The following is a 27,541-nucleotide window of genomic DNA, read 5'->3' as shown; positions in this document are numbered from 1 at the left end:
TCTCTATTGTCTGTTCTCTAGTGCATATTTTTCACTTTTATATTTTTTATGCCTTTCTTTCTATTTACTTTTGGTTTAATTTCCTCATTTTCTAAATTCTTCAGGTAGAAGCTCAGATCATTGATTCTAAAACTTCTTTTCTAATGTAAGCATATAAAGCTGCATATATTTTTCCAGTTTTATAGTTTTTTAATGGCAGAAGAGTATTACAATACCAATTATTCCATCATGGCCAGGACCAAAATTCTTTCACGGAACTCCTTCTTAGTGCTTACTTAAAAATCAAATTAAGAACCAATGTGGGTGGGGGCTGTGCTAGATTGGTGATAGGCAGACATTGTTGGGATGAGCACAGGGTGTTATATATAAGTGATAAATCACTGGGTTCTAATCCCAAAACCAATACTACACTATCTGTTAACTAACTTGAATTTAAATTAAAAACAACAACAACAACAACAACAACAACAACAACAACAAAATAGGGGCACCTGCATGGCTCAGTCAGTTAAGCAACCGATTCTTTATTTTGGCTAAGGTTATGATCTCATGGTTGGTGGGAAAGAGCCCCAAGTTGGGCTGTGCACTGACAGCATGGAGCCTGCTTGGGATACTCTCTCTTCCTCTCTCTCTGCCCCTCCCCACTAGCTCATACACATGCTCTTGCTGTCTCTCAAAATAAATAAGTAAACTTAAAAAAAAAAAAGAACCAATGAAATAAACCAAATGAGGGGGGAATAGGTCCCCACTATGGTAAACATGTAAGTTTATTGAGCACATACAGAACTCATCAGAGAGTACAGCTGAAGAACTGTGTTTTCAGTGAACAATTCCTCTGATACTTGCTTTCAATCCAGTGAGAAGAGCTATAATCCAAACCTCCATAATTTTCAGTGTAAAGAAATTTATGGGAAAAGTGCAGCTAGGCAGATTTTGCCTCAAAAACTCACATACACACCACTTGCACCCAGCAATGCAAACCACTTCCTTTTCCTTCCCCTGCAGGGATGTATACCCCAACAGCTGCCATTCCATTAATAAAAACCTTTCCAGGACTGGTAAATTCTCAACTCTTTCCTACAATGCGTACAGAGCACTATACTAGGTGAGATGCGATGAAATACAAAGCATAATCCATGCTCGAGACAATTTGAGGAAAACAACAAAAAGAATTTGGGGTGGTTTGGATTCTGTAAATGTCAAATGTCAGAATTCTCAGTCAAAACTGTACCACAAAATTGCCACTGAGATACAGTGAGCAAAGGACAGTTTTTTCGGTAAATGGTGCTAAATCCAATTGATATCTACATGGCACAAAAAATAAATCTTGACCCCTACCACACATCTTTTACAAAACATCCATTTCAGAGCAATCATAGACCTAAATATGAAAGGTAAAACAATTATAAACAAATAAACAATACGCTTCTATAAATACTGTAGGAAATCATCTTTACTACCTTCAGATAGGCAAAGGCTTTTAAAAAGAACACAGAAACCTAACTCTAAAGGATAGAACTGAAATTGAGCATTGCTCATCAAAGGACACCAGTAAGTATAAAAAAGAAAGCATTACAGGAAAAACACGTATTTATAAGTGAGTGCTCAAAGAACCAGTATTCAGAATACATAAAGAATGCAGACCAAAAAAAAAAAAAAAAAAGACAATCCAATTTTTTTTTTTTAAATGGGCAAAAGTCTTGATTGGGAACTTCACCAAAGAAGGTCTCCAATAAGCATATAAAAATGATTAACCATCAGAGATATGTGAATTAAAATCACAAAATGATACCACTGGCCACCTGTCACATGGCTAAAATTTTTTAAAACCTACGGAGAATACTGGCAAAGAAGTGGAACACCCAGAATATTCACACACTACAACCAGTATGGAAAACTTTTAGGCTAACATCTCCTAAAGTTTAACGGATGCCTACCCCATGACCCAATAACTCCACCAAAAGACACGTACAAAATGTTCATAGCACCATTCATCATAATAGTCAATGCCCGTAAATGGCAAAATGGAAATAAACTACTAATCACAATGAAGAAAATTACTGCTACAGTGTGCAATGGATTGGCCACAAGCTTTGGAAATGAATGATCTTGGACATGAATTTCAGTTTACCATGTAGGACTAAATATGCAGATATGAGTACAAAACCTCAAAAATCTGCTTTCTCCATCTGAAAAACAGGGTCATAACCATCTTACAAGAGAATTCTGAGGATTAGAAATAATGTGCCTATAAAGCAAAGCACTATGTCTAATAGGTGTTCAGTAAACAGTAAGACTGGGATTTAGGCAACAGTACTTCTATCACTCAGGATCAATACCAGTCTTTTTCATACATAAACTCTTTTCCTGTAAAGACAATGTTCCACCTGACCTGCCAAACCAATTTGTAGCATTGCCAACTCAGTCATCGGTGAAACTATACAAGAACCAGGTCATGGCATTTTATTATTCAGCTACTTTATAAACCCACATGCAATTGCAGCTGTCAGTTCTAATGCCAGAGGATCAAATGAGTTGGAAAGATTAAACAAATGGGCAGGAGAAATGCCAACAAGTGTATAAACTGGATAGGAGTCCAACTGGTTCAGTTACAAAGTTGATCCTTAGAGAACACTAAGTGCACTGTATGCACTCTGAAGAGAAGCACGTGCAGGTTACAATGCCCAAAAAACAAAAGAATGAAAATGGGGACAAAAGTCCCTTGTTACTGTGGTTATGAGCGTAATCCTGAGTCTCCTTTAGTCTTAAAAATAAGTCTATTCATACTTGTCGTTAGAGAATAAAACATATAGTCCTATAGTAAATCTCACTTTGGCTTCTTTTTAATATAAAATATGTGTATACGTGTGTGTGTGTATAAGATCTGGTATTTCGTAGCAACCAGATCCTAAATTTTAAAGTTATAATAAATATTAGGAGAAATGGCTATTTCTAAGTATAACACATAGTCAGTAATATTTTACTCATTTATAAAGAAAAGTCAGGATATTAACTTGTATTGCCATCTAAACTAGTAAGGGGAAGGCAGAGGCAGGGCAAAGAAAAAAAATCTTCTGAAATCTTGAAATCAAATTAAAACTTTTTTTTCATTTTATTTATTTTTAGAGAGAGAGAGAGAGAGCACAAGTGGGAGAGAAGGTAAGAGGGTAAGAGGGAGAGAGGGAGAGAGAGAGAGAAAGAGGGAGAGAAACTCAAGCAGGCTCCATGCTCAGCACAAAGCCCGACACAGGGCTTGATCCTATGACACTGTGATCATAACATGAGCCGAAATAAAGAGTTGGATGCTTAACTGACTGAGCCACCCAGGTGCTGCTTGAAATCAAATTTTCTGATCCAAAATAACTCCTTGAAGAGTAAGGCTCCAAACTTTTATATTTTGACTTTATATTCATACACCCTAGCTAGTTCTAGTCTATTAAAATTAATTATTATGCCTATCAAGTTTTAAAAGTAAGATATAGTTAAGAAACTATGAGTATTTCAAAGTACTCTAGACTCAGTTCTATTCATTCCACAAGAAAGGTCAGTAGTCCATCTTGGTGCAAGTCAGTGACATAGGGGCTCTATACAATGGGAATGAAGAACAAGAAGCTTTTTCTTTCTTCTGTGGCTGAATTACAGGGAGAATCCCAGTCCATTTCTAACCTAGTAAAACAAAGAAAAACTTTGGCCAAAGCCTTGTGAATCTGTTTTTTTCCCCAGGCACCATATTTTTATAGCCCATGCTTGATTTATTTTGTTGCATGGATCTAGTTTTCCATTTACATGAGGTTGTACATAGAAGAACCAACCTTAGTTAGGGGAGTCCTCTTTCAGTTTTCTTCAATGAACCATTTATTTGCAAAAGTTCTACAAATTCCACTCCAGTTTATTTCTCTAAATAAAGCAATGCCCCCCACCTTTGAAAAACAGCAAGTCCATAGACACAGAAGTAAAAGTTTAAAAAAATGTGAGATCCATAAGTTTAAGCCAGCATTGCACCCAACACATTTGTTTAAAATCCTAATTCAGTGTTTTTCCTTAAAATTCTAAGGTCAGCTATATGATAAATCAAGAATATAAGTACAGTGAGATTTCCCCCACCCCAGGCACTTTGCTAGATAGTCTTTAATTAAATATGATGGTGTCCTCACTTATTTATAATCCAAAATATTGAAAAAAATTTAAATATCTAACAATAGAGGGCATGTTAACTAAAGTAATACTTTTTAACAGAATCATACAACTATTGAATTTTTACTAAGAATTTTTAGTAACATGAGATAATTCCATGTTACATGGGAGGGGATCCACATAAAATAGGACCCCAACTGGGGCACCTGGGTGGTGGCTCAGTTGGTTAAGCGACCAACATTGGCTCAGGTCATCATTTCACGGTTCATGAGTTCAAGCCCCATGTCGGGCTCTGTGCTGACAGCTCAGAGTCCGGAGCCTGCTTCAGATTCTGTGTCTCCTTCTCTCTCTATTTCTCCCCTACTTGTGCTCGGTCTCTCTCTCTCTCTCTCTCTCAAAAATAAATAAAGATTTTTAAAAAATTAAAAAAAATAAAAATAGGACCCCAACTCTGTAAAACAGATACAAAGAAACATACATCAAAATGTTGGCAATAGTTACACCTAGACGTTTATTTTCTTTCTTATCAAGAAAAATCTGTTTAAAATTATTTTCTGAACAAACACATTTACTTAAATTGGCTTTTCAGTTAACTACAAAAGACCAGGAGAACATTATAGCCCCAATGACAGAAGGATCTAGTCAACTGGACTTAAGATCCTAGTATGTAATTTTAAGAAATCCTTAAACTTGCACATTGCCAATGTACCTTGCTAACGTTTTAGTAGTAGAGAGAATTTTATTCCCAAATAACTGATGACTAAGAGAATATTAAGTACACAAATAAGTTCTGAGAAATTGACTAAAGTATAGTTTTTATGTATTAGAAACCAAAGAAGGGAGGAAATGGAAATTAGAAATAGAAGGAAAAAGCTTAACATAAAAAGTCTCAGATCAGAAAGGTCAACAGTTTCACTCAAAGCACAGCTTACATTCACCACTCTCAGAGAACATTGCTATGCCATGAATCCTACAGAGAAAGGCCATTACCTCAAGGAATCATATATGGACCATAAAGTACATTATGTCCTAAAACCACACCACAAAACCATTCTAAACAAGAGCCGTGATAATTTCAGTAGTGAAAAAATGACTTATCATTTAATAGTAATCAAAAAGACAAAAACCAGTTACTTCATCTACTCACCTACTTTGTATATTCAAAACTTCACATGTTTTTAACCTGAGATACCTCGGAAATAGAAATTGCAAAAATAAAATACTCACAGCCCCCCATAAAGGATCTCTTTCCAACAACATCCAGTGCTGCCTTTTATTCTTCTGATCAATCATACTTATTTCCCGCTTGTGGAGGAATTATTTGTATCTATAATTTATGGGTAAAACCTACAGGTCTGTATTTAGACACCAGACACGCACACATCCTCCATTTGACATGAAGAACTAACTAATGGGAAGTGCAGAACTAGGTTTCATAACTCTTCTAGCACTGATGCAGCTTCAAAGACCTACGCAAGTACGGCATTTCAAAATTCCATGAAGGTATTTCAAAATGCAGTGAGAGAGCTCTTCAATACTATGGTGGAATGGGAAGGATGGGCCCAAGGACATGTGATTTTACTGTAGTTACAGCCTTTAGATTTAAAACAGACTATCCTTTAAAAATAGGTTTTAAAGGGTCTTAGAAATTGTTTTCATATTCATTAGAAGTCATAAGAAATGTCGAATAGCGAAAGACAGTGAAAGAGTATTTAAGCTCTCTGCCTCTCTGGAGCAAAAGACCCTTCTATTCCTTTCCTAGGTCACCTAACAATCCCAAATAACTTCATAAAAGCATCAGGATTTTAAAGGACATAAGGGGCAGGGGGCGGTACCTAGATGGCTCAGCTGGTTGACCATCCAACTCTTCATTTCTGCTCAGGTCACAATCTCAGTTTGCAGCTTCGAGCCCCACGATGGGCTCTGTGCTGACAGCATGGAGCCTGCTTGGGATTCATTCATTCATTCATTCATTCATTCATTCATTCATTCATTCTCTCTCTCTCCACCTCCCCTCTCTCTGCTCCTCCCCCTATTCGCTCGTGTGAACTGTCTCTGTCTCAAAATACACTGTAACTAATAAAAAATAAAGAAGGAAAGTTGTGAATGAGCAAATTTCTCATCCTTGCCACATTTATAAGGGAAAATTACTGAAGTCCATGCTTTAGTTCATAATTCACACAGACATCTCAAACACCCAGGGGTGCCTGGATGGCTCAGTCGGTTAAGTGTCCAACTTCGGCTCAGGTCATGATCTCGCAGTTTTTGAGTTCAAGCCCCACACTGGGCTCTGTGCTGACAGCTCACAGCCTGGAGCCTGCTTCAGATTCTGTGTCTCTCTCTCTGCCCTCCCCCACTCACACTTTGTCTCTGTCTTTCTCAAAAATGAAAAAACATCAGAAAAAATTTAAAAACACCTAATTGTTTATTACAACATGAGTTGAGCATTTACATAATAATCCCAGTGTTAATTTCTGTTTCATGTACTATTTAGATGTTGTTGTCAGCATCAAAGTCTAACACCAAGACTAAGTTCACTTTGCAATATCACTATGTCTCTGAAAGAATGACAAACTGAAAATCGTAGATTACCTTAAAGAATTTGGTAATACTTGAGGAAATTTTGATGCATAGAAAAAGCATTTAATGTAGCTTATGAATCAACAAGTGCAATCACGGAGGAAACTACTTGGCAAAATACATTAAAATCACAAAGTCTTAGAAATTTAGAAATCCTCTCATTATATGGATGAGAAAACTGAGGCCAAGGGTGCTAAGGTAGGTGTAGACATACTGACATCAGGGAGACAAGCTATCAACATTCCAGATCTTCTTACAGACTTTTTTTAGTACATTTCTGAATTAGTTCTTTCTCAAACATGCTGTTTTCTGGTGTACTTTCAAGGAGTGGTGATTTTCAGGGCAAGTCACCTACTGGCAACAATCTCTTGCTGTCAGTGAATATTATTATCAGCTTTGAAAGCTGATCTCTATGAAGTGAAAGATAAAGAGAAATGGCATGTTCATACAGTATGGTGGTATCCAACTGAGGACGAATGCTTTGCAAACGTCACCGATCCAAGCCACCCTCCCCACCCAGATCAGCCAAGGGTTGGGGTGTCCTCTGCAGAGTCAGGGTAGGTTTGCACAGGAAGTGTTGGTGTATGTACTCAGTCTTGGGTGATGAAGTCAAATGAGGATGTCAGCATTTTTGGTTCCCTTCAAACTGACCACATGCCAGTGAACTATTGCCTAAAATTGCAACTGTCCTCCTCCACTACATTACCAAGGCCGGAAGGGTCCTAATGAGTATGGTGGCTCTGGTTCTTGACCTTTTTTTTTTTTTTTTTCCAATGTTTTTAGCAGAGTAGTAAGCAAAGAAAAAAGAAAATTCGTACAAAATATTTTCTGATAATTTGACCTTGCATAATGAAGATTTTTTTAAATTAATCTTTATAATTAAGCCTTCTCATTACTATTCATTTCAGATATTATGTGGCTATAGTTGTAGAAACGGGTTGCAAAAATTGCACTGAAATAACATTTCTCTCATAAATGTGTGGGTTTTTTTTTCAGTTTGGCTGTTTATATTTTATAAAAACAGATTTATGTGTCTTGGCTTTAAATCAAGTGATTTTGATCAATTCAGTCATACTCTAGATACTAATTAAATTTGAAAGTGGCTTTAGAAACCATGATTATCAACCAATGTGTTATAAAGCTAAAATTAGTACCCTACCTCCAAAAAACATTATGGGGCTAAAAATAAATCTTTAGAAAAGCAAACAGAGCTATTTATCTGCTCCTAACACCATCATCCTATGCCATGTCTTGATGAAATTAAAATTATCATCAGTAACTACAGCTGTATACTTATGTGTCCTTCTCATAACGACCGTAACAAAGGTGCCAGGGGCCCCATTTTACAGATCGTAAAAGTGAAAAACAATGGTAAGCAGCTCCCAGCAGAACTGTGATTCAGACCCTGCGCTGTTTAACTTCAAAACCTGGTCTCTAAAATCCAAACGTCTGCTTATTATATAGCACAAATACAGAACATATCCATCACCACAGAAATTCAGTTGGCGGTGCGAGTTCAGACCAGATCCTCTACGGTGCCAATTCCCAAATGTGTCGGTAGCTACGTGTTTCTTAGTGAACTGTCTTAAAGTTATAAGTCAAAAGATAATGGGATGTACCAATAAAATTTAAATAGAAGAAATGGATTTAACATGATGCTTTTTGAAAATGTCATACTTTTTGAGGCTATATACCATATTTTAATAAAAGGAAATGAAACTTTGCTTCATGTTTGAAATAGGAATAAGCTTTTTCCTTATTTGCCAAAGCAGTTGGAGTTTCTTCCCATAATCACAATATAAAATATATATGAAATGGGAAAAATATAGAGGGACAAGTAGGGAAAGAGATCAGCAAAAAAAAAAATATTTGAAATATCTCATACTTCTTGTTGTTTTTCATTTCTTAGCGACCAGTCTACCAATGGTAGCTCGCTATTGCAGAGGAAGCGTGGTTTAGCAACCAGACCTTAAACCAGAATTATATTTCTAGCTCAAAGTGACCTTGAGAAAGTGACAAATGTGCTCTTCCCATTTTCGTGACCAATAATCAAACTAAGATAAAACTGACTATTGCTTGGGTGGGCTATGGGGTGAATTATTTAAAATGATCCTACTTTTGTAGGATCATTGGTCAAATATTGGCTTCCAAGTAGATTAAAAAAAAAGTTTTGGGGAATTTGGTTATGAAAAGGTCACATGAAGTAGGAAGGGGAAGTTTACCGGGTATGAACAGTTTTAGGTTTTGAGCTTAGAGTTAAATACAAGAAAGCGCAGACAGGTTAAAAAGTTTTCTTAGTTTGTACCAGCTTAATAATTTCAAGAAGTCTCTGGGAGACTAAGCAGACGTTTGGATTTTAGAGACCAGGTTTTGAAGTTAAACAGCGCAGGGTCTGAATCACAGCTGATGGACAGCTTAGGCCTAAGGTCTGAATATCTTTTTTTTTTTTTAACTTTTTATTTTGAATTATTATAGACTCACAGGAAATTGCAAAAATAGTACAGAGAGGTCCAGTTTCCCCTAATGATTACATCATATTATATTACTATAGTACAATATCAAAACCAGGAAACCGACATTGGCACAATATGTGTGTTTAGTTCTGTGCCACTTTATCACTGGTATAGATCTGCATCAGCACAACCACAATCACGACACTCAAGGATTCTGCGATCACTAAGAGCTCCTTCATGTTAGCCATTCCTAGTCATCACCAACACCTTTCTCTTCACTGTTCCTAACCTCTGGCAGCCACTATTCTGTTCCCTATTCCTATCATGTAGTCACCTACAGAACACTGTATATAGTGGAAACACACTGTGTGTGACTGACATTGGCTTGTTTCATTCAGCATAATGGTCTTAGGACCCTCTCGGGTTTTTCCGTGTATCAATGGGCTGTTCCTTTGTACTGCTGTGTAGAATTCCATAGTGCAGTTGTACTAAAGTCAGTTCAGCTATTCACATGTTAATGACCATTAAATTACTTAGTTTTTGGCAACGACAAATAAAATTGCTATGAACATTCTTGTACGGTCTTAGTGTGGATCTAAGTTTTCATTTCTCTGGGATAAATGCTCGGAAGTACGACTGCTAGATTGTATGATGAGTGTCCACACGTGCCTATCCTCATTTATCATCTGAATATCTTCATGTTGTTTGCCCATTTTCTAGTGAGATTGTTAGGGTTTTCGTTTTCCTGTTCAGTTTTGAGAGGACTTTATATATCCTAGATAGAGTTCTTTGTCAAACATTGGGTTCTCAAATATTTTTTCCAGCCTATAGCTTGTCTTTTTGCCATTTTAACAGTCACACAGCCAAAAGTTTTAAACTGATGAAATCCTACTTATCCATTTTTTGCTTTTATGATTTATGCTTTTGGGATCATGGTTAAGAATTTTTGGTAAGTCCTAGGTCTAGAAGATTTTCTCCTAGGTTTTCTTTTAAAAGTTTTATAGTTATGGGGCAGCTGGGTGGCTCAGTTGGTTGAGTGTCTGACTTCGGCTCAGGCCATGATCTCACAGTTCGTGAGTTTGAGCCCCACGTCGGGCTCTATGCTGACAGCTTAGAGACTGGAGCCTGCTTCAGATTCTGTGTCTCCTTCTCCTTCTGCCCCTCCCCACTCACACTCTGTCTCTCTCTCTCTCAAAAATAGACACACATTGTTTAAAAAATTTTTTAAAAAGTTTACAGTTTTATGTCTTACGTTTAAATTAATGACTTATTTTCAGTTAATTCACATATATAGTATAAGGTTTAGGTTGAAGTTATTTTTTTTTTCCCATAGATATCCAATTGCTCTAATATTATTTGTTTAAAAGACACACTGTATTACTTTTGCACCTTTGGCAAAAGCCCCCTACTTGTGTGGGGCTAATTCTGGGTTTTCAATTCTGTCGCACTGACCTATTTGTTTCTCACTCTGACAATACCAGTCTTGATTACTGTAGCTACATAATGTCTTAGAGTGATTCTCCCCGCATTATGCTTCTTTCTCAAAACTGTTTTTTTTTTTTTTAATTTTTACTTTTTAGCTGTTTTGGTTACTTTGCCTTTCCATGTAAATTTTTAGAATAATCTTATCTACACCCATAAAAAATCTTGCTAGCATTTTAACAGGAACTGTATTAAACCTACATACAGCAATTTGGGAGAACTGTCATCTTTATTAAGAGTCTTCCAATCCACGAACACAGTATGTCTTAGATTTTTATTTCTTTCTTTTATTTCTGTCATCAGCACTTTGTAGTTTTCATGGGTATATCTTTTAAAAACAACCCAAACAATGATCCAGAAATAGCTTATAAATGCTACCAAAATAAAAAGTGATAGGCCAAACAGGTTTTGGAAATCAAAGAGATCTGGAGTAACTAAAATTAAAAATCAGGAATCGCATAAACACATTTATTTGGGGCAAATAAGCAGATTTTGCTGAAAGGCTGGCTTCACATAATTTACAAAGAAATAAAAAGGCACCACAGGGAATTTTGCAAGTAAAACTGTAAAAAGGACAGATTGGAAGCTTCAAGGATAGAGTACATACCCTCTAGTTATATGCAGCACTTCTTCCCTTTTTTGATTATATTTCTTCTATGTATCAAACCTGTGCATTACATGTGCACGTTATCGTCTTCTAAACTGTTGGTCATGAGTATCATGCCAGGGAAGTTTGACAATGGCATCTAGAAGGATTCTTCTAAACACATGTATCATGTCATCTTATCCATACTATCCATAATTTCCCTCCTGAATAGGTCACTCCACCAGACTTGGTAGGGTATAAGGAGAGTAAGGAAGACAAACATAAAGAGAAGAATCAAGGAAAGAACAAAAAAGGAGGAAGTACATTACTAGTCAACTTGACAACTACTTACATGTAGGAGAGTGAAAAACTAAAAGTAAGGGAAAGTACTGCTGCCCCATTTTTACAAATGATCAAATTAGAGAAAAAATATTCAACTTAAGTTTAACAATATCTTATCAGTATTATTAAGATAATGTACAACCCAAACCAGAGGTGTGTGGGTGGCTCAGTGGGTTAAGCGGATCCAACTCTCGATTTCAGCTCAGGTCATGATCTCACGGTTGTGAGATTGAGTCTGGTGTCGGGTTCTGTGCTGAGCATGGAGCCTGCTTGGGATTCCCTCTCACCCTCTCTCTCTGCCCCTCTCCACTCTCTCACTCAATCTCTCTTTCAAAATAAATAAACATTAAAAAAAAAAAAAGATTATAACCCAGACCAAAAGCATTCAATCAAATGTTCAATTCTAAGTAAAAATAGGAACTAAAGGTCAAAGATTTAATACCAGTCAGATTCTATTAATTTTAAAATACGCCTGTAAGGCGTATTTAAACTCTGTTGAATCACTATTGTAATAAAGCACTAAGTCTGATTTTTTTTTTTTTTTTTTTTTTGGATGGAGTTCCAATGTGGATAGAGAAAAATTTACTAACATAAGTGTTTTACACATTCAGGAAGCCACTTATGAGCCTGTATGAGCAAACTTCATACATAATTTGGGTGAATAAGCAGAACCAGAGGGAGTTTCTGCCATCAGTCTTGTCCTCTCTTACCAATCTGGAAACAGCTGCAAAAGCTCCAAATGGTAGAAAATCTTGGGAATTCTTTCCTCCCACTATTCACTTCTGCCTTTACCACAATCATTTCTACAATGCAGTGAGTTTGCCTGTCATTGTTCACAACTCCTGAATAGTATTTAGTCCTGACTCTAGGGAGGAAAGTCTATAGAAAGGGGTTATTTCTCTACCTTTGGTAATATATAAGACAACCTTTACCAAAAATAACTAGCTCAATTTTCAGACCAATTAAAATATATAAATGCATTCAGACATCCCTGTCACATACAAATCTTGGCATAACCCAAGTGCTAAAGACTATATTCTGTTAATGAGTTTAATTCCATGGAAAAAAAAAATGACTTTTGTCAACCAGTGAAATACAACATTTAAAATCTCCACAGGGGTGCCTGGGTGGTTTAGTCAGTTGAACGTCCGACTCTTGATTTCGGCTCAGGTTGTGATCTCAGTTTGTGGGTTCAGGCCCCGCATCAGGCTCTACACTGACAGAAGCAGAGCCTGCTTGGGATTTTCTCTCTCCCTCTCTCTATGCCCCTTCCTGACTTGCACTCTATCTCAAAATAAACATTTAAAAAAATATAATTTCCACAAACACATTGAATTCTACTCCTGTTAACTAAAACTTAAATTAAAAAAAAAAAGAAAGTAAAATCTGATGAGGTTTTCCCACTGCTTTGATTAAAACACACATACACAGGTAAAATTTTTAAATAATAATAAAAAAATAAAATTTCCACAAATATTGAGAGGCTAGTTATATGTAAATGTTTCTCTTAGCCTCCTTCCAAAGCTTGAAACTTTCTCCAACTAACAATTACTTTTCACCAACTTATAACTTAAGCCAAGAGTGCCTTTTCAATACTACAAACAAACAAACAAAATATATCCCTAACAGACTGGAGCGGGTTGATGACAGCCTCAAATTCTTTGCCACTATTTTCATACCAAGAGGCAGGGTCATTTATCACCTCTTTGAATGACTCCATCCAACAGAAAAGAACAGAAATGACATTGCACCAGCTCTGAGCTAAATCTTTAAGAGGTCTGGCAACTTCTGCTTCCTTCTTTTTAGAGTCCAGCTGCCACATTATGAGAAAGTCCAAAGAGCCACATGCATGAGAAAGGCCTCCATGGAGAGAATGAAGGTCCAGCTGACAACTCCAGCTAAGATCACAGCTGACAGTCAACAGTCAACACCAAGTTGCCAGCCCTGTTAGCGAGCGATCTTGGAAATAAATCTTCCAGCTCTAATCACGCTGTCCCAGCAAACAGCACACGGACCAGAAAGGAGCCATCCTTACCAAACCCCAGCCAGATCCCAAAGCTGTGAGCAAGAAAATAGTTGTTGCCTTAAGCCATGAAATTTGACGGTGATTTGTTAGGCAAAATTTGGTACCAGAAGTGGGACTGTAACAAAAACCTAAAATCTATACCAGCTTGAGTCTCAGTGATGGGCAGAATCAAGAAGGGTCTCTAGGAGACAGTTAATAAAGATCTGAAAAACATGAAGAAATGCTGCTGGTGGCTAAAGAAAGGGAGTCTACATCCTGCACTGACAGAATAACTAGCAAACCCAAAGCATGCAATAGCACGGAAATAGAAAGGGCACCTAACGGACTCATGCATCAGACTAAGGAGAATTTCAGCAAGAATGCTGAAAGTACTAAGTGGTTCATGTTAGCTGCCTATGATAAAATACAGGAGTAGTGAGATGAACTAAAAAGGAACCGTTTGGTTCCTTTTCAAGAAGAATTTAGAGGAAATATAGAGGAGCCAAACTTGATGGGTTCAAAATAAAACCATTCCTCATTTCAGCATCTTAGCACAAAGTAAGCTCAAAGTGAGACATGGCTCAAGGCCAAGATCAAATCCTGTGCTGCCAGTAAGATGTGGCCTCAACCTTTTTTGAGCTATCAAAGATGTTAGGTGCTTGGTTCCTCATAGACTATGTTAGACCAGTGGTTCTAAAACTCTGTGTGCACCAGACTCAGCTGGGGTTGAGGCATGGGTGTTAAAACCCAGACTGCTGCACCCAATTTTCAGGTCTGGAATGGGGTCTGACCTCTGTAGTCTCCAGGTGATATTAATGCTGCTGCTACAGAGACCACACTTTGCAAATCACAGAGCTAGACCAAAAGGCTTTGAAGAATTTTCAGTGTGATTCTAAGAACCATCTCTCCTAGACAGTAGAGCTCGTAAGACTCTTAAAGATATTCTCATATAACCCCTGACTTAAAGGCAGTTCAAGGTAGACCCCTGTCTCAAAGAGATTTGTGGGAATGGTTTGTAATGTTGTGAACCCAAAGAGATCTGTGAGAATACACATAAAAACTCTGAAAAACATATCAACGGAAAGAGCATTGGTGTGGACTAAAGAGACATTTCAAAATGAAAAATACTAGGGCCCTTATTCAGACAGGAAGGGGCTACAAACGTAAGTCATTTCTTATGGAAAAGTAAGATTCAGACGACATAACCAAGAGCCTAGAGGGCGGAGACCAGAGCCACGAAGAACCACCCCGGTTAGAAACTTGTCATGAAACCATTGACATTTACCTAGCTGGATTTTAGAACCGCTGTGGACCAGGGAGGGCTAGGTGTCTCCCATTTCCCTGCTCTGTATTTTCAAAAAAAAAATAACAGCATTACTGAGATATAATTCACCTACCATATGATTTACCCAAAGTTTGCAACTCAGGTTTTTAGGATATTCACAGATACAAGCAAGTTACTTTTAAAAAATTCCATTACCGGGGCACCTGGGTGGCTCAGTCGGTTAAGCATCCAGCTTTGGCTCAGGTCATGATCTCGCGGTCCGTGAGTTCGAGCCCCGCGTCGGGCTCTGTGCTGACAGCTCAGGGTCTGAAGCCTGTTTCAGATTCTGTGTCTCCCTCTCTCTGCCCCTCCCCCGTTCATGCTCTGTCTCTCTCTGTCTCAAAAATAAACGTTAAAAAAAAAAATTAAAAAAAAATTCCATTACCTCAAAAGAAACCTGTACTCTTTAGTTATCACCCCCATATATCCATCCCACCCATATACTCAGCTCTAAGAAGCTGCTAATCTACTTTGTCTTTATAGATTTGCCCATTCTGGACATTTCATATTGATGGAATCATACACTATGTGGTCTCCATGACCCACTTCTTGCACCTAGCACATTTTCAAGGTTCATCCACGTTGCAATATGTATCAGTACTTCATTCCGTTGTATGGATACACTACATTTCATGTATCTGTTCATCAGTTGATAGATATTTGAGTTGTTTCCACCTTTTGGCGATTATAACGTTATGTTATATTCCTGTACAAGTTTTGGGTGGGCATATGTTTTCTCTTGGATATACACTTAGGAAAGGTCAAATGTTAACTACGTTTAACCTTTTGTGGAACTGCCAGACTGTTTCCAAAGCAATGGCATCATTTTACATCTCCACCAACAGTGTATCCTTGTGACTTCTCCACAGCCTCTGATGCCTTTTTGAAGGGGAGCGTCTGTGGCAATTTTCCTGTCCCTGCCTTGCCATTGCATGTTGGGTCAGGGGAGGAGAGCAAATAATTTGTGCCTTTAGTTCACAGGTATTTGGTTGAGAACAGCTGCACCAAAAGAGCCTCATCTGTACCTGGATCTGACATGAATGAGCTCATGGACTCAAGCTAACATAGCAATAGAGCAAGACTTGTGGGAGTCTTGGGTGTGGGCGAGTGCAGCGTGCAAGTGTGCGAGTGGCCAGAGTGTGCCCTGTGGTAAATTGCTGTTCTGGTGATCACCTCCAATGAACCACCCTTGTAGGTATCCACTCCTTGTGGAGTTCTTTCCCACATGGACTCTGGGCTGGGCCGATTACTGCTTGAACCATCAGACAATGACAAAAATGATGCAGTGCCAGTTGTAGGCCTAGCCCTTAACTGCTTGGGCAGCATCCTCTTCTTCCATTTGGAACCCAGATACCACAAGGCAACCTAAGCCGCCACTGGGTCCCAGCTGATCTCCCCAACCAAGCCTCAGAGGACGACAGCCATCCCAGCATCCAGATGATACCACAAAAAAACAGAACCTCCTGGACAACTCAGTGAGTCACGAGATAAATTGCTGTTTTAGACTATCTGGTTTTGGAGTGGTTTGTTGCACTGCCATAAATAACCCCAACAAGTCCCTTTTAGTGGCATTTTAAGCTTCACTTCTCTCTAGGCATGAAAGACTAAATTATAAAGAAATATACTGTGCAGTAAACTTTTTTTCCCCTCTAAAAGCTTAATCTATTGTACTTAGGATCAATTCAGCAATCATTGAAGCATATGAAATACACCTTCTAAGTCTCAGGAGAATTTCCTTAGAGTCTATCTTAGAGTGTAAGTGACTAATAGTGACAAAAACTTAAAAGTTTCCATTTTCAGTAAAAAACAATAAGCAGCTGCACAAGCCATCAAAGAGGACTGGCCACGGATGGGAATCTCAGCATCAGCTGACATCTCCTGGTGCTCAGCAAGGCACACGAGGAGCACAGACAAATGTGAGGAAAGTCCCTGAGTATCAGATAAATTCACAACAGGCATTCGGAAGACAGGCGAGGGATAGACAAATGCCAAGCAGTCTGTGGTAATGGCCAGAATTCCTCAAGGCACAGTCACGGGGTTAAGATGGCAGGTCTTTTGAAGCCAGTTGTTATGGCAACCAGAAAGGATTTTTAACATCAGTGACACCAGTAAGAATTTCTAAACTCTTATGCTATGTTTTCTCTTATGCTGACACGGCTGCTGTCCTTTTGCTTAGCTCCTCTTTCTTTATTCTTATTTTTAATGTTTGAGAGAGAAACAGAAAGTGTGTGCGTGACTGGGGGAAGGGCAGAGAGAGAGGGAGACAGAATCCCAAGCAGGCCCTGCACTGTCAGCGCAGAGCCCAATGCGAGGCTCCATCTCATGGCCATGAGATCATGACCTGAACCAAAATGAAGAGTCTGACACAACTGAGCTACCCAGGCACTCCTGCTCCTCTGGATTTAACGGGCTCTCACATGTCTGCTCCAGTCACCCTTGACTTTCAGTTCATGCAAGGATGCTGGAGGCTTTCTGCATCTCGAGAATACGGACAATAATAAATTCCTTATAGCATAGAATTATTCTAATTTTCACAGAATAATGCATTAAAAAGTTCCAGACATATAATAAACTCCCAATATATTACACTATCAATATACTATATGTGCTAACTTTGTTCAATTACATCTGCCCTAAAAACAATGACTTTCAAGGAAAAAAATGTAAATAGAGTATCAACTCATTAACCTATTAATAGACAACTCGTTTAAACAAACTGTAGTACAGCTATACAGTGAGATGCTAACGTAGAAGAAATAATAGGGGTGCCTGGGTGGCTCAGTTGATTAAGCATCAGATTTTGGCTCAGATCATGATCTCCCAGTCCGAGAGTTCGAGCTCCACATCAGGCTCTGCGCTGACAGCTCAGAGCCTGGAGTCTACTTTGGATTCTGTGTCTCCCTCTCTCTCTGCCCCTCTCCCCTTGTGCTCTGTCTCTCTCAAAAATAAATAAAAGTTAAAAAAAAATTTTTTTAAAGAAATAATAAAGGAAGAGGACTTTGAAAATTTGATGTGGAAAATTTCTAATACATACAAATGAAAAAAACAAGTTTAAAGAACATACAATCCCATTTTTAAAAAATGTTTATTTATTTTTGAGAGAGAGAGAGACAGACAGACAGCGTGCAAGTCGGGGAGCGGCAGAGAGAGAAGTAGACACAGAATCTGAAACAGGCTCCAGGCTCTGAGCTGTCAACACAGAGACCAACACGGGGCTTCAACTTGGAAACAGCAAGATCATGACCAGAGCTGAAGCTGGACACTCAACTGACTGAGCCACCAAGGCATCCCCATATAAGTCCATTTTAAAAATAAGTATATACTTGGGGTGCCTGGGTGGCTCAGTTGGTTAAGTGTCTGACTTTGGCTCAGGTCATGATCTGATAGCTCATGAGTTCAAACCTTGCATCGGGCTCTGTGCTGACAGCTCAGAGCCTGGAGCCTGCTTTGGATTCTGTGTCTTCCTCTCTCTGCCTCTCCCGTGCTCACACATGCGCTCTCTGTCAAAAATAAACAAACATTAAAAAAAAAAAAAAAGCATACACTCTGTACATGCATAGAAAAAAAAATCTGGTAAAAACCACCAGACTTCATGGACACCACAATTTGGGTGGGAATTTCAGTTTCTACAGAATATATTGCTATAATGCTTGGTTTTTTAATAATAAGCACATGAGTCTTATAAACAGAAAAACATAAATGTAAAGACCACAGATCCTTCTTTAAAAATATCATGCTTTTACCCGAATTCGTTCACAAGGTTTTCAGCGTTCATTCTTCTTTAGCACTCAGAGCAGCTCAAGTCTGTTTTTAGAACAGTGTCAGAAGCTGCTATATGAGCTGTTTCCTGTATGGGGCAGCTATTTTTAATTAATGAACATTTTGTTGTAAGAGTTCACTGGAAATAAAACCACCAGTCTGCAAGTCAGACTAAAGAAAAGCTTACTCTGTAGAAAGATTTCAGTTATAAAAACATACTCTAAAAGGTATTTGACAGTATGTAATATTTACTTTATTAATAAAAACTTTATTTCCATAGTGATACTAAGATCCATCTCATTTAAAAATTCCTCAAAGAAATCTACATTCCATTTCATTACTCCTAAAAAAATAAATAAATACAGTATCCTTCCTATCATAGGCACTCAAATGTGAGTTGTGGGGAACATCAGAGGTGAGACAGAAAAGAGATGAATTACAAAAATAGAATAATGGTTTCCAAACATTTATTGAGCAACAATGTGAAAATGCTGTTCTATTCTGACTCGAAGAATTAAAATTGGGGTTACTCTATCTGTAAGTATATTAGTAACATAATCATCCCTTCTAATTAATTAGATTCCCCCCAAGTTTATGAGACAATATGGCTCAAGAGACAGCTACTATAGAAACAAGTTATATTTATCTACCCAGTTCCTCAACCCACGGGTTCACAGCACTACAAGGAGATCTCTCGGAGAGCCAACAGCAGGAACAGTAGGTAAGAACTCAATGGTTAGGGAGCAGCACCAGAGTTCGAAAGGCCCCACCCAAGCCACTCCCCGCCAGAACAAAAATAGGATTTTCCTGCAGATCTAAGAGAAGGTTCTAAGAAGTCCCCTCCTCCCTGCACTGTGTGTAGTAAAGTGTCTGGTCACAAAAACAAGGGTTGATTGTTCTCTTGCCAAACTGTACTCCTCCTGACAGGTGGCAATCCACCCATTTATACTAAACTCTACCCATACCCTTTCCACTCACCACTTCCCTAAATTCCTTGCATTTGTAGACTGTTACACAATTTTAAAAGTACCTTCTTATCCATTAATTTAACTCAAGCAGGTTATAGGATTTCTACCTAATACATGGAACAAAAAAATGCTGGCATTTAAAACACATTCTGAGGATGGGATGGTAAAGGCTCTAATGTCCTAAGAAGGCTTTGCTTATAGCACATCGTGCAGAGGGTTGTGATGGTTAATTTTATGTGTCCACTTGGAGGGTGTTTTTGGATAAGATTAACATTTAAATCAGTGAACACTGCCAATCAACACCACAATGAGATACCACCTCACATCTCTCAGAATGGTTAGAATTAACAACTCAGGAAAGAACAGATGTTGGTGAAGATGTGGAGAAAGGGGAACCCTTTTACACTGTTGGTGGGAATGCAAACTGGTGCAGCCACTCTGAAAAACAGTATATGGAGGTTCCTCAAAAAATTAAAACTAGAGCTACCCTAAGACCCAGCAATTGCACTACTAGGGATGTTGTATCCGAAGGATACAAAAATGCTGAAGGGGCACATATATACATACATACATACCACGTGTGGTTATGCTTCATCCTAACTTCCCCCACCACATCAGCCTTCTCTCATCTTGCAGCCGTCCAATGTGGCCTGCCATCACTGAGCAGCGCCACCCACAGGGCATCGCTGTACATCCACTCACAGAGCTACTTCTCCAGGCTCTACTTCTGGCCCCTCCCACCCATCTTCCCATGAAGATGGTACCCACAGCCTACCCTGACAATTGCCATGTTGGCACTTACTTTTCTGCCACCAAACCAACATTGTGAAATATTTCTTGCATATAAGCTTTTAAAACATATACTTTCTAGCACTTTCTATCGTCTTTACCTCTTCCTCATCATCTCTCATTTCCACAACATATCCTGTCCTAGGGTCACTTTAGCACTCCAGCTTTTGATCCCTATCACAAATTGAACTTGTTGACAGAATAGGTATTATACACACTTCACAGATGACGACACAGAGGTAGAAAGAGATGAAGTGACTTGTGTAAGTTCAGATTATAAGTGAACAACAAAATTACAATTAGGACCCATTTTCTATTAACTTAGTTTAATTTCTGTTATACACGGAGGCTATATAACAGTATCATAAGCATAAGATCTGGAGTCAGGTTATGCTTGCTCTACTACTTATCAAACTATGACCCTCAGGTCTATGAAGCTATTAGTTTATTAATCTAAACTATTAGTGGCTTGATTTCCTCATCTGTAAAAACTACAGTAGTATTGACTTTCAAGGGGATTTTAAGGAGGATTTCCTAAGCTAAAATGGGTAAAACACTTTGAACACTGTCTGACACATAAGAAACTCTTAGTAAACTTTATCCACTCTCCTTATTGTTTATAATTTAATCAGCCTTTCTACAGTTATGGTACAAATGACCTACTTACACTTATCCTTTTTCTTTAATCATTCGTAAAATCTTAAATTTCAGCTGGATGAGGCCAAATACACTTAAAAGCCACTGATGAATCCAGTGTTTATTCACCTAGAATGGTTTACTGCACTGCATGTCAATAAGTACTTCAAAGAAACTGGACACAGAAAGGAAAAATCACAACTCAGGTAACATTTCTACCTGTTGAGCTGGCTAGTTATTGGCTATGTGAAATAGCCAGTCAGTACAGCACTTAATTTTGTCCCTTATGAGGTCACTTTATAGAATGCTGGCCAAACACAGTATTTTTTTTATTTTTATTTTTATTTTTTTCAATTTATGAAGTTTATTGTCAAATTGGTTTCCATACAACACCCAGTGCTCATCCCAAAAGATGCCTTCTTCAATACCCATCACCTACCCTCCCCACCCTCCCACCCCCCATCAACCCTCAGTTTGTTCTCAGTTTTGAAGAGTCTCTTATGCTTTGGCTCTCTCCTACTCTAACCTCTTTTTTTTTCTTCCCCTCCCCCATGGGTTTCTGTTAAGTTTCTCAGGATCCCCATAAGAGTGAAAACATATGGTATCTGTCTTTCTCTGTATGGCTTATTTCACTTAGCTTCACACTCTCCAGTTCCATCCATGTTGCTACAAAGGGCCATATTTCATTCTTTCTCATTGCCACGTAGTACTCCATTGTGTATATAAACCACAATTTCTTTATCCACTCATCACTTGATGGACATTTAGGCTCTTCCCATAATTTGGCTATTGTTGAGAGTGCTGCTATAAACATTGGGGTACAAGTGCCCCTATGCATCAGTAGTCCTGTATCCCTTGGGTAAATTCCTAGCAGTGCTACTGCTGGGTCATAGGGTAGGTCTATTTTTAATTTTATGAGGAACCTCCACACTGTTTTCCAGAGTGGCTGCACCAATTTGCATTCCCACCAACAGTGCAAGAGGGTTCCCGGACCAAACACAGTATTGATATGGCTACATTCTCAACTCAAACGGCAAATACACTGCGTGATCCTATTCGTCTGCCATTTTGACCTTGGGCCTCTACCCAACACATTCAATTACTCTGCCCACGTGGATTAATGCTGCTGTGAAGACGTGGGCAGGTGGTCAGAATATCTGAGCTTTCATTTAAATTCTCACACAACCTTTTCAGACCTCAGTATTGACAATAATGATACCACCACCACCCCCCCCCCCACTACTTCACAGGTTTTTCAGAAAAACAAAAAACAAAGCAAAACAAAAAAACAGTCAAGACAAACCATAAAAAACAGGCATTTAACTCAGGCTTCCAAGTCTGCTGCACAGAGGGGGAAAAATCGTGTGTAGGGACGGCATCAATGTTTCTCCAAATGAAGGCATCTTACCATTTTATTAGTATTTAATCCACAATAAGAATACTTCTGACACTGATGCTTTTTATTTCATATTGTAAAAGGCTTTGTTATGAAGATTTCTCGCAGTAAGGCAGACCCGAATTGACGTTTTTACCCTCCTCTGCTAGCTCTGTGACTTTGAGCAAGCTAACTAACATTTTAGATTCCTGGGTCTTGTTTGCTTGTTTGCTTTTTGGTACTGGTGGTCTTATTGAACGAAGAAGATAATTTTACCTTTTCTCTCACAGGGTTATGAGGAGCAAGTGAGGTCACACACACCAAGTTATGAGCAAGGCAGCAGCAGTCAACACTGCTGCCCTACTCCTCCAGCAGTGAGGAGGCAGTCGGTTTCATTCGCGCCTGGATTTCCAAAGCTGTCTAAGTGGATTTGCTAAGTGATGGGACTTAACACAAGAACTGATTCAAGAACTACAAGAAGTAAGTTTAAAACCCACCCACAGAAAAAATACAGGGTGAGTAAAAGTTTTAGCAACACTGTTAGTTGGGATTCACAGTACCTATGTTGCATTTTCTTTTAGCTCTCACAGCCTTAAATCATATCCCTGGCACAAGTAAGCGTAGGGAGAGCTGATAAAAATGACAATGCCTGGGGCACCTAAGTGGTTCAGTTGGTTGAGCACCTGACTCTTGATTTTGGGTCAGGTCATGATACCAGGGTCATGGGATCGAGCCCTGTATCAGGCTCCATGCTGAGTGTGAAACCTGCTTAAGATCCTCTCTCTCTTTCCCTCTGCCTCTCTCCCCAACTAATGCTCTCTCCCTCTAAAAACAAAACAAAACAAAACAAACAAACAAACAAACAAAAAACAGAAAAAGAAAAAGGAAATGTCAATGCCCCATCTGCCTCACCAAGATCTAGGACCCAAACTCACATATTTCAAGAGGCACAATCTGTAGGAGTGCTAACAATACTGACTCCATCTTTGGCCCTCCATCTTGTTCATGTTTGCTCAATGACCTCTCTTCGGGCTACGTGTCCCAGGTCCCTTGGACATTGACATACATACCTTAGGGATACCTGCCAAGGCCAGAATGGGTTTAGGCTTATTTTGGCTTCCCAGGAATCTGTTAAAGACAACATAGACTTCCTTCTTTCCTGACGCACAGGAGGTGCCACAAGATTTAAAGGGTATGTGCAAGCCCTTTGAGGTGCGTGTCAACTGTTGGTCTCACTACAGTGCGCTTCTGCATGTCCCCTCGCTTCATAAAGTCTGTGGACGAAGGTCTGGATTTTGCTGAGAATAACTCTGAAGCTGCTGTGGATTGTCCTTGCCCTATCTCCCCCCGTGTCAGTAAGGTACCCTGAATACAACTCTGTAAAAGATACGCAGTGTCCTTCTTTGTTTCCTGGTCTCCAAGTGCCCGCTCTGTTTGAGAGATACTTCACTATCTCTCCTCCACCTTCTAACACCTTCTCATTTTAAATTTGGCCCTGGATGTTTGCAATCTGCCAAAAAAGAATGTTTTCTTATCATCTTTTTCTCTAAGGCATAAGATTTTTCAAAATGTGGTTTCATCCCATTAGCAAGTCCAGCAGAAAATAGAGTATGTAAGCACACAGAAAGGCTAAGTTTTATCCCAGATACACACATGCTCACACATGCACAGATAGTGTTGTACTGGGTTGTGGTTAAAAAGTTTGAAAATCACTATTCAAAAGCACAGTTACTAACTGCTTTCCTTTTGAAAACAGGTAACTGACAATAACACTGCTTTTTAAAAGGTCATTGCTATTATAAAAGACAGTTTAAAAGGCTGGACTGTTGGGGCACCTGGGTGGCTCAGTCGGTTAAGCGTCCGACTCTTGATCTCAACTCAGGTCATGATTTCACAGTTTGTGAGACTGAGCCCTGTGTTGGACTGCAGTGCCTGCTAAGGATTCTCTTTCTCCCTCTCTCTGCCCCTCCCCCTGCCTCCCTTTCTCTCTCTCTGTCTCAAAATAAATAAACTTAAAAAGAAATTTAAAAATAAAAGCCTGGACTATTAAAAAGAAAGTTCTTCCTCCTACTGAACACTTCAGTCCAAATGATCATTAAAATGCCCAAATAACTGATATATCTCCAAGTCAAGACACATATTGAAAGAATCAGTAGGGAGAGAACAGGTACAAAGGAAAATATATTTTATTAATTCCAGTCATGGTGCTAGATTATATGCCAGGCACACCTCTAGAATTCCCCCTTTAATCCACCTAACCCCTAACCCTGTAAGTATCACAATGTGGTAGCTAGATTTCATAGTTCTTCATTTTAATTCATAACCTAATGAAGGTCATTTTCTTGCAGTCACAGGACTGACAAGGTTGGTCATTACACCTCTTGACCAGCAGCGCCTGATTTAGGCAGAATAGGGTCCACATTCAGGATTATGGATAAAGGTACAATTTAGAACATCCTTCAGTCTCTTAGTTTTCTCCTTAAATAGACTGCGCTCAAAACAATAGCTTAATTGGCACAGAACTGGAACTCAAAGAGCAAGAACAGCCAGTGACTTGCTCTAAGATGTTGGGAAAGCCAATTTCTATGGACCTCTATTTGTACGGCAGAACTTTGCAGTTTCTGATAGCTAAGATTTTAATGATTCATGCCTTTAAGAGGACACATTCTATGGAACAAATTCTATCCCCAGAAACTTTATCAGAATTAAAATAAGGACATAATTTAAATAAGTAGCAGAAAAACAAACTCTATGGCGCAAATTCTTTTCCTGTAGCACCCTGACTGCCTATACCCTCTCCCACCTCCACAAGAATGGCTGACCTGGCCTCCTAACCTTATAGGTCTGCCTAGAATTCTTGCCTGTCCTGCCACCTAGTGGCAGCAAGGATTCACATGACCAGAGCAAATGATGACTCTTGTGTTCAAAGGCTGTTCCCTCAGCCACCTGCTGAGAATGACTGTCCCCTTGGGACTCTGGCCTTCAGATGCCTCCTATCTCACAAAAAAACTGGTCTTCATTAGGACAACCTTAATTTCCAGAGGAGCCATCAATTGAGAAGCCACTATATTTGCTAATATTTGTTTAAATGGTAAAACATACAGATGGGATTTTAAGGGGACTCAAAGACTCATACAAGTAGAAAATGATCTCTTCAAAGATATCATCCATCTCTTGGGGGCACCTGGGTGGCTCAGTTGGTTAAGCGTCCAACTTCAGCTTAAGTCATGATCTCATGATCTCATGGTTTGTGAGTTTGAGCCCCACATTAGGCTTTCTGCTGTCAGTGCAGAGCCCACATAGGATCCTCTGCCTGCCCCCACTCCATCCCTCCCCACCCCCACACTCTCTGTCTCTCTCAAAAATAAGTAAACATTACAAAAATAAAAAATAAATTAAAAATAAAAGAAATTATCCATCTACTGGATTCACGGGCACTGTGCTACACAACTCTGGGGGTCTGAAGGAGCATATATGCTACACAACCTAGCATATATGAAGGGCACGCCATGGACTATTCGCATATGCCCAAGGGCCCTGATAAGACTCGTTACTATCCAAAACTTGCTATACAAAACTTGTCAGAATTCCCCCTTACTTCTTTCTTTGCATCAGGAGACTCCTGGCCTTATATGCAAAACTAAGCCCCAGAAATGCTTACTTATTTAAAAAAAATCTTCAAACAAACCTTTAACAATCCTTATTAGTAAGGGGTCAAATGGCCGGTAGCTTCTACAGCTCTCTGTTGGTTCCCACTTTACATTCAAAATAGAAAAACTCTCTGTGGGGAATGGGCAAGTAGGTGAAAGGGATTAAGAGGTACCAACTTCCAGTTATAAACAAAGTCGTGGGGATGAAAAGTACAGCATAGGGAATATAGTCAATAATATTGTAACAATTTTATATGGTGACAGATGGTAGCTGCACTTACGATGAGCACAGCCTAGTGTACAGAGTTGCTGAATCACTATGTTGTATACCTGAAACTACAGTAACATTGTGTCTCAACTGTAACATCAATAACAAGAGTTAAAACAATAAGAAAAGCTCTCTGTGAATGGTTTCCTGACGCTTAGCCAAAAAGGGATAAAGCAGCATAGGGGTATTTAACACATTTCCTTTCTTTTAATCAAGTTGCCCCTTCCCAGAAGGGAGGAAATAGCAGTTAATCCCCTTTGTGTGTGTATGATTTTTTTTTTTTAATTGTTTCAGTGGTAGGCAGAGAAGTTCAGAAAAAAGAGGAGAATCTGTATTAAGAATGTACCATGTGGAGCACCTGGGTGGCTCATTCGGTCAAGCCTCCCACTTCGGTTCAGGTCATGATCTCACAGCTTGTGAGTTCGAGCCCCAGTTGTGCTCCGTGCTGACAGCTCCGAGAGTGGAGCCTGCTTCAGTTTCTGGGTCTCCCTGGCTCTCTGCTCCTCCCCCACTCGTGCTCTCTTTCTCTCTCTTTCTCAAAAATAAATAAGCATTAAAAAAAATTTTTTTAAAAAGAAGCTACCATGTGACAGACACCAAGCTAAGGCTTTATATATAAAGCCTTATACACACACACACACACACACACACACACACATACAGGTTATCTTTCCCAAGAAAAATTAGAGCAATGGTAGCACACTCAGAAGTCAATCCCCACTTTGTCAGTTACTGGAGGTACAACCTTGAAAACATATATAAATTCTCTGAAGCCTAGTTTCCTCCAATATCATATGGGAACGATACGTTCTATAATGTGCACTAACAGCTATGCACCGTGCCTGGCGTGTGTTGATTGCATTCTCTCCCTTATCACACTGGCTATATTTTCTTGAAACTACTGAAGTCATGGGGGGTGGGGTGGGGGGGAGGGGGAAGGGTGGGCAGCTTCAGAGAACTAGAGTCCCAAGTATTTCTGCACTTACAAACTGTCTCCAGACTTTTGTCTATTTTAAAAAATATTTGCTGAGGCATCTGGGTGGCTCAGTCGGTTAAGCGTTCAACTTCGGCTCGGGTCAATCTCACAGTTTGTGGGTTCAAGCCCCATGTCAGGCTCTGTGCTGACAGCTCAGAGCCTGGAGCCTGCTTCAGATTGTGTATCTCCCTCTGTCTCTGCCCCCTGCCCCGAC

At 39.2% G+C, this 27,541-nt stretch overlaps 1 long non-coding RNA gene across 8 annotated transcripts in view; it reads left to right on the top strand.

The window, feature by feature from the left end:
* LOC122240326 overlaps nt 1-27,541 on the top strand; it is a 63,996-nt gene that overhangs the window by 10,668 nt on the left and 25,787 nt on the right. For 4 of the 8 annotated variants that reach the window (XR_006219881.1, XR_006219875.1, XR_006219878.1 and 1 more), the window contains 6 exons: nt 13,384-13,637; nt 16,102-16,381; nt 19,245-19,386; nt 21,134-21,264; nt 22,724-22,913; nt 23,604-23,957. This is a non-coding gene — a long non-coding RNA (uncharacterized LOC122240326). Of the gene's footprint in view, nt 1-3,126; nt 3,160-13,383; nt 13,638-16,101; nt 16,382-19,244; nt 19,387-21,133; nt 21,265-22,723; nt 22,949-23,603; nt 23,958-27,541 lie in introns of those variants that run through there. The other 4 variants (XR_006219879.1, XR_006219877.1, XR_006219876.1 and 1 more) reach the window with 4 other exon arrangements.

Source organism: Panthera tigris, chromosome B4, assembly GCF_018350195.1.
Source record: "Panthera tigris isolate Pti1 chromosome B4, P.tigris_Pti1_mat1.1, whole genome shotgun sequence".
In the NCBI taxonomy this organism is placed as follows: Eukaryota; Metazoa; Chordata; class Mammalia; order Carnivora; family Felidae; genus Panthera; species Panthera tigris.
Note: the sequence above shows the minus strand (reverse complement) of the source record. Positions and strands in the feature narration are given on the sequence as shown.